Source organism: Andrena cerasifolii, chromosome 15, assembly GCF_050908995.1.
Source record: "Andrena cerasifolii isolate SP2316 chromosome 15, iyAndCera1_principal, whole genome shotgun sequence".
Taxonomy (NCBI): domain Eukaryota; kingdom Metazoa; phylum Arthropoda; class Insecta; order Hymenoptera; family Andrenidae; genus Andrena; species Andrena cerasifolii.
In genome coordinates, this window is record NC_135132.1 from 10,213,066 (window position 1) to 10,223,492 (window position 10,427).

At 44.9% G+C, this 10,427-nt stretch overlaps 1 protein-coding gene and 1 long non-coding RNA gene across 19 annotated transcripts in view; one reads left to right on the forward strand and one right to left on the reverse strand.

The window, feature by feature from the left end:
- Nucleotides 1–10,354, reverse strand: part of Pmca (plasma membrane calcium-transporting ATPase 3) — a 77,944-nt gene extending 67,590 nt beyond the window's left edge. For 7 of the 17 annotated variants that reach the window (XR_013087167.1, XM_076827512.1, XM_076827511.1 and 4 more), the window contains exon 1: nt 2,950–3,624. The gene's annotated coding sequence lies outside the window, so the exon portion shown is untranslated. Of the gene's footprint in view, nt 1–2,949; nt 3,625–6,676; nt 6,899–10,164 lie in introns of those variants that run through there. The other 10 variants (XR_013087168.1, XM_076827513.1, XM_076827518.1 and 7 more) reach the window with 6 other exon arrangements.
- On the forward strand, nt 112–1,636 carry LOC143376945 (uncharacterized). 2 transcript variants are annotated; one of them, XR_013087205.1, is made up of 3 exons: nt 112–597; nt 701–1,040; nt 1,540–1,636. It is a non-coding gene; the product is annotated as an uncharacterized LOC143376945 (long non-coding RNA). The 2 variants fall into 2 exon arrangements; XR_013087204.1 differs by having other exon boundaries at nt 526–597; nt 712–1,040.
- Nucleotides 10,355–10,427: the final 73 nt, after the last annotated feature.

Below are 10,427 nucleotides of genomic sequence, written 5' to 3' on the forward strand. Positions count from 1 at the left end.
GAGCGGCGATGCGCGGCGGAGGGGGTAGAGGGGCCGAGGAGCGGCGCAGGGGGCGACCATTCGCTGGCTCGAGGGGGTAGGTAGGTCGAGGAAGAGGAGCATGAGGAAGAAGGCCAAAGGACGAGAGAAGCGCGCGCCCGTGCCGACGGTTACATAATTCACGTAATCAAGAGACACGGCAGTGTCTCGCGCCAAGTACACGCACGGCGCGCGACACAGAGTGTCTGTATTACGGCCACGACCCGCTATCAAGAACCCTTCGATTATCGAACCTCAATAATGGTTTATTCCGAGTAGATTTTCAACGGTCTTAACGGATAGCTTGGCTTTGATTTGCATGAGAAAAGTGTCTTCGTTTTGTTCCTACGTGCCTTATGAGCTCAGATATTCCAATGCAAAGTTCCAGTTTGACGAATTTTATGTGCTAAAAGATTAGGCAGCGTCGGCGTCAAGTGTCGGCGAGAAGGGAACATGAAAGGGGGAGGAAATGTACCGCCAATTCACGCAGCACGAAAGATGAAAGCAGCTACGTTCAGGTCGCTAGTAACGTAACCTAGCTAGTGTCAATACAGCATAACCTGCCCAGTGTCAGATAAGGTAAGTTGTCCGAATTTTTTAAATGTCACGAGCTTTTACACCAAACAGAACACTGAGTTATTGTCTCAATTAACAAGATAAAGCGCTAAAAAATTTAATACAGTTTTTAGACAGAGCTGATAGAAACCAAGGAGACGCACAGACTTGGAAGTTGTACGGAGAAGGTTCAACGGAGATGCATCTTGTTTCGCACAAGTTTCTGGAAATTTGTACCACGCTTGTACAAAATAATATATTGTAACATATTGCGTTTAATTTGCCAGATATTTTTATACCGGCTAATTATTTTTAATTTAGAGTTTCTATGTAAAGCTTATAGAAATGAAGGGGCGCACAGGCTTGGGTAAAAATGAAGGGGGCGCACAGGCTTAGAGGTTGTCCAGAGAAGGTTAGACAGAGGAGCATCTTCTGTTGCATAAGTTTCTGGAAATTTGTCAAATAAGGTAAAGAGACAAAAATTTTCAAAAGATGTAGCATTAAGAATTAGGAAAATTATAGTCGATCGCTCGCAATGTAGAGCAAGTCACATTAGTGAAGAAAGTAGGCTGAAAACACATCTCCCTTGATTTTTTTCAATCTTTTGTGAAATACATTCGTAATACTTTAAAATCCACAGTAGTTGCTACGCCATTCATTAATTTTATTAGTTTCCCATTAACGATATTAATTTAATTCGTCAATAAACATACTAAATTAATTTTATACCAACACCAATAAATTGTGCGTTAAAAATATTGGATCTCTTGGTTCATTTTCGCTAAATTACAATTAGCATTTAAATTTCTTTCTTTCTTTTAAATTTAAATGACTTTCTGCCATACGCTCTCACCTCCTTCGGACACATTTTGTAGTTTCTACACTTACTATAGCAAAGGGCCACTCTATTTCTATATAAGTTCTACATTATGTTGTAACTAAAATGTGGATTTTGTATATATACAGATAATCGAAGCAGAAGATGATGCAGTGTGGTCTACCAGAGAACAAAATTTATTGCGATATAGTATTATATTAATTAAACGATTTTATTCAGCTTCGATTCTCTGTTCGCTTCTTGTATGTTTGGTTCATAGCTGAAAACTCAAATTTAAACCAATTCCACCAATACAATTGTCTTGAAGTTTTGCAGGCGTGCATAGTTTGGATAACAATACAATATATTTAAAAAAATAAATAAATAACCCCTGAGGGGGTGAAAAAATTATGCAGTCATCAATAAACACTACAAAATGTGTGAAATCTCCACAAAATTACCTTTTTTAAAAAAAGGTACAAAAAAGTGCGCCAAGTATACGCGCGCGCAGACGAACGAAAAAAAGTTGTCGTAAATTTATTAATGTGCTATATTTAGCTTTACAAAACTAATGATATACAAAAATTGCGCCAATTATAACAATGGCTGTCTATACAAACAAAAAATGTATTAAATAATATTAAGCAGATATTTTTATTTTATACAAATACATATTTCAATACCAATAAATATTTTATTCAAAATGTACATGTTGATGTATTTTAGATTTGTAACGGAGTTATTGTAAATTTTGAATACGAAGACAATTAACATTTTTTCAGTGTCACAGCGCCAAGTATTTTGAATAAAATATTTATTGGTATTGAAATTTCTATTTGTATAAAACAAAACTATATCTGCTTAATATTATTTAATACATTTTTCGTTTGAATAATAGCCATTGTTACAATTGGCGCAATTTTTGTACATCATTAGTTTTGTAAAGCTAAATACAGCACATTAATAAATTTACAACAACTTTTTTTCGTTCGCCTGCGCGCGCATATGCTTGGCGCACTTTTTCGTACCTTTTTTTAAAAAAGATAATTCTGTGGAGATGTCTTTATCGCGCGATCTGTGCGTCCTCTTTGCGTTATCCCCAGGCTCTAGGGAGGGTGGCCGATCCTTAGAGGCGGCAAGGGTTGCGTCTAAACGAAACTGAACCGACAGCAGAGGCTGAGGGAGAGAGAGAGAAAGAGAGATGGAGGAAGAGTGTATGTACGTACGTGTACACACAAGAAAGAGGGTGTCAGGGTGAGGGAGACACCGGACGGTAAGATAGAGAAGCGAGGATGTATATATATCGCATAGAACGGGAAGATTCACACACGTGCGTGTGTGCATGGACGGGGAAGGGTGATCGGCTGTGGGGGCTGCGGTGGCCATTGGGTGGGCCAGAGATTAGAGGGGGCGGGGTGAAGAGGGAGGGCTGTTTGCGTGTCCTATCCCCCACCCTACCTCCCACCCCTTTCCCCGTCGAATCTCCCCTCCCTCCCGCCCGCCGGCCCCCCTCAGAATGGCGAATCAATCGGAGGGTATACCACGGGCGATATACTCACCGCGGATGGTCCTGCAAGATGTCTCGGGTGTCTTCACGAGGTGGCAAGAAGGAGAGGAAATTTGATGTCACATACGCCGCTTCATCAGGCCACTGCGCGCCGTTTATACCACTCCGCTTAGCGCTTGCCACTAAAAATATACTCACTTGCCGTGTATGCCCCCGCCTTCACGTCTTGTACCGTGACCGACACATTTAATCGCGGCTTTCGGAGCACTCGTGCTTGCAGGCCACACCGTACGAAACGAACGACCGCGGGTCGGCTCGATTCCCCTGGATATATTATATATCGTGTCACGGACGCCCGCCCGTTCGCCCGTTGCGCTCGCACACGCTCGATGGTGCCGGCTGCCGCCGCTTGTCGCCGCTGCCTGCCCGGACACGGCGGGGGACCGAGGACTGCCGAAAAAGAAAAAAAAAAAGAAAAAAAAGAGGGGGAAAGAACGATCCTCGGTACTCCCGAGGTCTGGCACCGTTCGAGAAGACAGGCACCTCGCGGAACACAGAGCGTGCCACTGTGTGTAAAAGAGAGAAAGAGAGAGAGGGAGAGAGAGATAGAGAAAGGAGCAGCCTCTTGGTCGTTTTCGCGCGCGCGACCCAAACGAGAGAAGAATCCTGGCGACGCACGAAAATACACGCGCGAGGCCCCCCCGAGGAGGTGTTTCTCGTTCGAACTCGAGAGAGAGACTCCTCCGACCCAGTGATACCAGATCGGGGACGGGTTCCCTCGAGAATTTCCCCCACCTCGCATGCACACTACGCCGCAGCTGCCTGTCCGTGAGCTCGGCGCTTCGGGAAACGTCGGGAAGACGAGAGAGAAAACGAATGCTGTGTCTTTCTCTCTCGCTCTTCAAACGCCGCGATCCAAGGAGGTGAGGTGCAAGCGACACGCGGCCGTGCGCGATCTTTTTGAGTGCCTCGAGATACACTTTTCAACTTTCTGACATATGCATAATACTCTTGTAATGAAAAAAAATTTGGAAAAAGTTTTGTTACGGAAATCACGTTTTAAGACCTCCTGATCACGTTTTCATTATTTAGAAAAGAGCTTTTTTTTTTAAATATCTCATATATTTGTTAACACGATTACGTTACTCATCCGTAGTTACAGTTTTAGAAAATTGCAACAGTGCGTTGCACTTTCTGCGATAATTGATCTGTAATGAGAAGACAAAGTCTGGGTTCTGTTTTTCAAATACGTTCTAGAGTATTTTAATGACTTTACTTTATTCTTTCAGTCGCAACAAATAAGAATACAGTTGCTTCAAAATACTGCCAAAATTCTTTTGTACAATATTTTACGTAATTTTTTGAAACCGCAGCTTTTGGGCCACATGGATTCAGTAAAATTAATAGATTTTTTTAAGAGGCGATAATCAAATCGCATTTAATAGCATTCATTTAGGTCCGGATTGTGATACGTTTCTTTGTCAGTTAGTTGCAGAAGGCAAACCCGATATTGTCCAAACCGTTCGAGAAAATTGTACTAAATTTTACATAACAGCTGCAAACGAAATTCGTAATCGATAGGCAATCGATGACGAATTTCTGAGCAAGTTGTGTTTTTAAGCCGCGTTCGGCATTAGTAGATAATGCCAGAAACTCCTCCTTCGTAAGTGTTCTCTTTATTGCTCAGAAATTGGGGGGTTTCGACGAAGACGGTTTGCAAAAAGAATGGTCGACATTGCACCTGAATTTTGCACATGCAGGCAAGCAGATGCTTTGTACATTAGCTTTTGATGGTGTTTGGCAAACGGTGTTGGTAACGCGAAAATTCAAAATTTTTGTAATGATTTTGTACATTTTAGTGCGCTACATGTATCGCGATGTTAGCTTTCCATAACCAATTGTTTACATTTCCTGCCCGATGGAAGAGACCACCACTTTCCCATAGTTTCCATCGAGCAGTAGCGTGCAAGCTGCGCGTAATTAATTTGTAAATAGTGCGCGATTCTTCGTCGCAACTTGATATAATTATCGAAAAATCTAGCCATAAATGTGATTACGTTTAGATTTTAGATCATAGTCTGAAAAAATATTTGTTATCGAAGGCTGCTACAGCGTCCATGGTACTGGGCAAGAGTGGATTCTAATTTTAACAAAGTTCACCAATGTACAGTATCAAAATATTGATCTTCTATAAAAAAAAAAAAATCATTTTAAGGTTTGAAAAATAGAAATAGCTCAAATAAAAAGTAAGGAAATTTAAAATGAAAAGAAGAAATTATGAATGCACATTTTTCGTTAAACAAGTTAAAGAAGAACTATATTCAACTTTTTTTTATGTAGAATTTAGTTCGTATATCTGAAAAATCGAAGAACCACAACGAGTAATTATTATTTTTCGTGATCTAATCGGATCTTAAGACAAGAATATAAAATTTGAATATAAAGTTTCATTGAAATCCATTTTGCCGTTTAAACGTAATCGAGTTAACAAAAATATGAGATATTTAAAAAAAATCTTTTTCCTAAATAGTCAAAACGTGATCAGGAGGTCTTAAAACGTGATTTGCGTAACAAAACTTTTTCCAAATTTTTTTTTCATTACAAGATTATTATATGTCAGAAAGTGAAAAGCGTATCTCGAGGCACTCAAGAAGGATCGCGCACGGCCGCGTGTGCACCTCACCTCCTTGGATCGCAGCGTTTGAAGAGCGAGAGAGAAAGACACAGCATTCGTTTTCTCTCTCGTCTCCCCGACGTTTCCCGAAGCGCCGAGCTCACGGACACGCAGCTCCGGCGTAGTGTGCATGCGTGGTGGGGGAAATTCTCGAGGGAACCCGTCCCCGATCTGGTATCACTGCTCCGACCAACCAGGACGCGACGGCGCTAGGAGGTGGCACACGGGCGAAGGGGCACTGACGGGGTATTACGGTCCCCGCGGCGCCACGAGAGGGGTAGAAAAAGAAAGAGGGTGGAGGGAGCTGTTGGGAGGGGAAGAGAAGTATCTCGCGGAGAGAAAGGACTCCTGGTTGAACGGGCTCGGGGGAACGCGTGAGAATGGTGGTGCAGCGACGTCTACGAGGAAACGCGCACGGAGAAGGAACACCGAGGTGTATCGCTACCTCTTGCTCTTTCGTCGCGAGGCGCCGTGACGCGCCGCGCATGCGCACTACTATGCCGACCACCGTTAGAAAATCGCTTCTCCCTTCGCCCGCCCGCGCACCACCCCACCCGAACCTCCAGGAGAACTCCAAGAGAACACCTATACCCCCGGGCACCACACTCGGCTTATCGCGTCTCCACGGTACAACGGGTGGGTTGATTTCTTTGCCAGCTCAGGGCAACTGGCTCCCGTCCATTCGAATGGATATAGAATGGGAGGGGAAGAGACGGCTCGAGGTATCGACTGAGTGAATACGGTAGACGGCTGCTCCCTCGATGCCCCTTTCTCCACGCAGACCGACCGACCCGTGTCTATCGCGTGTTTTCAGTGACCAGCGAGAGTAGCCATACGACATCCGCGCATCGACGAGCCTCGTCGCGCGTGCGCGCGCACGCGAGCGTGCCTTCCGTTTCACGGATAACCGTTCCGCTGGCCTCGTGTCCGTTTCGAGTTGCGAAGCCTCTGTTATCAGACACAGACGCTCGCTCTCTTTCTCTCTCCGGCTCGTCCCGTATTCCCCTCGTCCCTCTACAGGAATCCAAGGGGGCGAGCGCGCGAGCTCGTGGCACCTGGTTACGCGCGCGTGCGAGAGTAACTTTATCTTTTCGATAGCGCTTACATACGTGGTGGCGACTGATCACGGTCGATTGTGCGGGGGGGGAGGTGCGGAGGAGGATGGACAGATTAATGTACAGAGAAAGACAGGGGGAGAAAGTGAGAGAGAAAGACACGCGGATAGAGTGCGCGCGAGACGGAGAGACCGAGGGTCCTTCGTGCGCACACGAATTCGGTGCAAGTCACTGCACGATCCGCACGGTACTGCGGTCTCCGTTCGACTGGCGTGCCTCGGCTGTTCGACACGTTCCGCTAGTCACCGCGCACGCGCGCTGGCTCCACCTACAGCGCCCAACCCTCTAACATACTACCCCCGTTTTCTATCGTCTTCCTTTTGCCTCTTCCTTCCTCTCTGCACTATTTCCATCCCTCCCATCCGCCGTGCGTACTTCCTACATACCGTTTTTCTCATTCAGTTTGTTTTTTAAACCGGTTATATCTACACGGCTCGGAGTAAAATCGGCGCGCGGGTCCGCGGCGATTTTTTGCACACCCGGGCACGTCGCGGCCTATACCGCGGCCACGAAGGCAAGCAGAGGAAACGTCGAGGGGCTCGAAAAACCGCCCGGCGGAAGAATGATCGCGCGACACCGCGGCGAAGATATTTCTTAATAACTCTACCGGCTCGCGGAATTTAAACACGCCAGCCGAGAAAATGCCGCCGACATCGCGGAATTAAGTCCCGCCGAGTCCCTGACCCGTATGCACCAGCCACCGGGATTACGATCGCTCGCATACCCTTTTATAAATATATAATATTTTATAAATATATATATATATATAATATTTCAATGTTCCTTAACAGTTGACCTTCGATATCCGAGCACCCTGCATCTCTCGCGAGGGATGTTGGGAACGCTTCAGCTGCGCAACGTTTGCGTATCGATAATCGGGGACGACGATGCGTCATCCTAAATTCGGTTGCTCTAGCTTTTCCTATTTCGCCGAGGGAACCGTTCGGTTCACCGCATTAAGAGCGGCGATCTTTGATTGCCTCTGCAGAAAAGCGTACCGCGCACGCGCCACGGACCATCCAAAACCTGAAAATACTTTCTGCCAAGAAAAATCCACCGAAACCCCCGCAACCCTCCGCCCCAGCCACATTTTCCGTTACTACGCGATGCACGCGTCCGACCGTGCGATTATCCGCTCCGCCTTAATAAATTAGACACCCTGTCGCCGATGAATCGATTCCGCGATAACCGAACAGCGTCACTGGCGAAAACTAAAGAATACTTACTTCCAATCGAGATCGTCACTGCGGTCGAATGTGAGAATTCGCAATGCTTTCAACGTTTTTGAAATTCTTCAAAAAAAACTACGCAAATGGTGGGGATAAGTAAAGGAGGATGAATTTCAGTTCCGGGTGGAGGATCAGATAGAAACATGCTTTTAGGGGAAAAAACTGCGATACGCTATCGGTTGATTCCAGTTCAAACAGGTTTCCAACGAACCGACGTGCTCTGACGTCACGCGCATCCCAGTTAACAAACGTATCACGCTCGAAACCGTTGCGCAGCTAATTTCCACTAGCGCGCGCGTAAGCCACGGTGGGATTAATTTTATTGCCGCGAATTAATATAATTAACTCTAGTTTGTTAAAAGCCCAGCCGTTGACGTCAAGCGCTGACGCCGCAGACCTCGAGGACGATTCTCACGGCCGGAAGGAAACTGCCAATCTTTGTGAAACGCATTCGAGCGTTCCTCAGTTTTCGCAGCTCGCGATAATCAGGAAGCCACGAGCGAACCTTTCGGCCAGGCGATCCGTTTAACGTCACACCCTCCCCTCGAAAGGAAAAGTGTGTACAGGAGGATCCTAAACGGTTACGCGAATTTTTTGCGGAGCACAGGCCGCGCCATCTGGCGGCGAGTGTTTCAACCGCGCGGCCGCGCGGTGGTCAGTAAGGTGGGACTTTCGAAATGTGGATTTCGAATTGCTGCAAGTGGTAAGGTTTAGCAATAGAGTTCTGGGATTATCCATCGAGTTGTAGGGAATTAATGCTGTAAGGGGAATGAGTTTTAAGCGCTCGTATTGCTAGATATGAAACCTAAAGCCTCGTTTAGATTAGTCGAGTTGTATTTCATGGCAAGTGACGCTAAAAGAATCTAACATACTTCACTAATTCACTTGAAAGAATTGGTTCGCGGTGGTAAAGTAGTTTCCCTTCTTCTCCTTCACTTAAAGTTGACAGGGAATGCTTTGTTGCTATATACTTTAATTTCAAGAAAAGTGAGGTTATGAACTATCAGAAATTTTATAGGGAAAGTGTATAACAAATTTGTAGTACAAAACCAGTAGAACAAGAGGCAATGTTCCCTGCGCTACACAACGTGAACGTGTTAACGTACACCCTGTATACTAGATAACATTCGAAGGTGGGATTTCGATTGAGGGTATAGCACCCGTGGTGAAATCGCTTTGACGAAGCCTTGTAACCGTCGGATCAAAGACTCGGGTGCGTGATGAACGGGTGCTTAAAAATAGCCGAGCGTGTGGCGAATAAAAACGGAAAGAACCGAACGTCGCCTAGAGGCCGAGCGCGAATCGCTGCAGGAAACGAAACCCTAACAGTGTAATGATTTCCTAGCACCGACAAATACCTGATTCTTCCCAATCTGCCTGTGCCTTGTTCGGGTGGTATATTTTTGAATTTTAGAATCTTAATAATTATCAGGGGGAAAATGAATTTTTAAAATTGAAAATCGAATACAGGAGTATGCTTCTATTTTGCGCCAGTGTACACCTGGCTGATACTCATATGGAAATTCACCTTAATGTTATACGAATTGTGTAATTTTTACTTCCGCATGTGATAGCAAAATATATATTGTTGTTCCTTAAATTTCAAGTTCACACTGAATCGATTTGTTTGTTATTAAAGAGTCCCATTTAAATCTACCGCCAGTTATCTACCAGTGCCACTCTGCAGTACCGACAGCGCTGATGGAAACAGGAGGTTTTTACTTACTGACTTGAATGCACATTTGCAAGTAATCTATTCCACAAGCAATTAGCAATCTCGATTACGCTACACAATTACAGCATCCGGTTACGTTACCATATTAGATAAGATTAGAATTCTTTCAAAGTAACGAGCTCGTAGCGATACACGTAACAACGCAGTCGATTCAATGCGATCCTTTCAAAGCAACAAGATTCTATCATTCTATCAATAAATTCGCTACCTTCGCTCTACGAAACCGAAAATCCATCACACGGCAGAATCAAATCAAATCCAGAAGCAAAATTAATAAAAACAAGTTTCCTGAGAGGACCAAAAATCTATTCCCTCGGTTTGAATACTTGTAACCGCCAAAATCTACGCGGGACAAAATGGCGGATCTGATATCCTTTCGAAAGAATAGCATTCGCGTTTGAAGTACCTCAAATGGAGTTTATCTCTGTCATAACAGAATTCGATGTTTTATCGACCCTTAAATTCGAATCACATACATAGAAACATTAAATGATTGAAACTTGGCGTCACTCACCGACGACGTTCCACGACGCTTTCCATGGCCACAGCATAAATCCTAGTTGTCTTTTGGGCAGTCTTCAATTCCTCCGGCAAAAAAAAGTCCTGTCGTTGATGGGACCAGTCACTCCACACTACTTAGTTTATTCATCGAAAAGAACGCAAATATTTCACGAAAAAAGGGAACGCGACCACAACGATCCTCCACCTATGGCGGACACGCGTGCACTGAATTGTACTAACTCGACGCATGCACCTTGCGCGGTATGTTGAAAACGG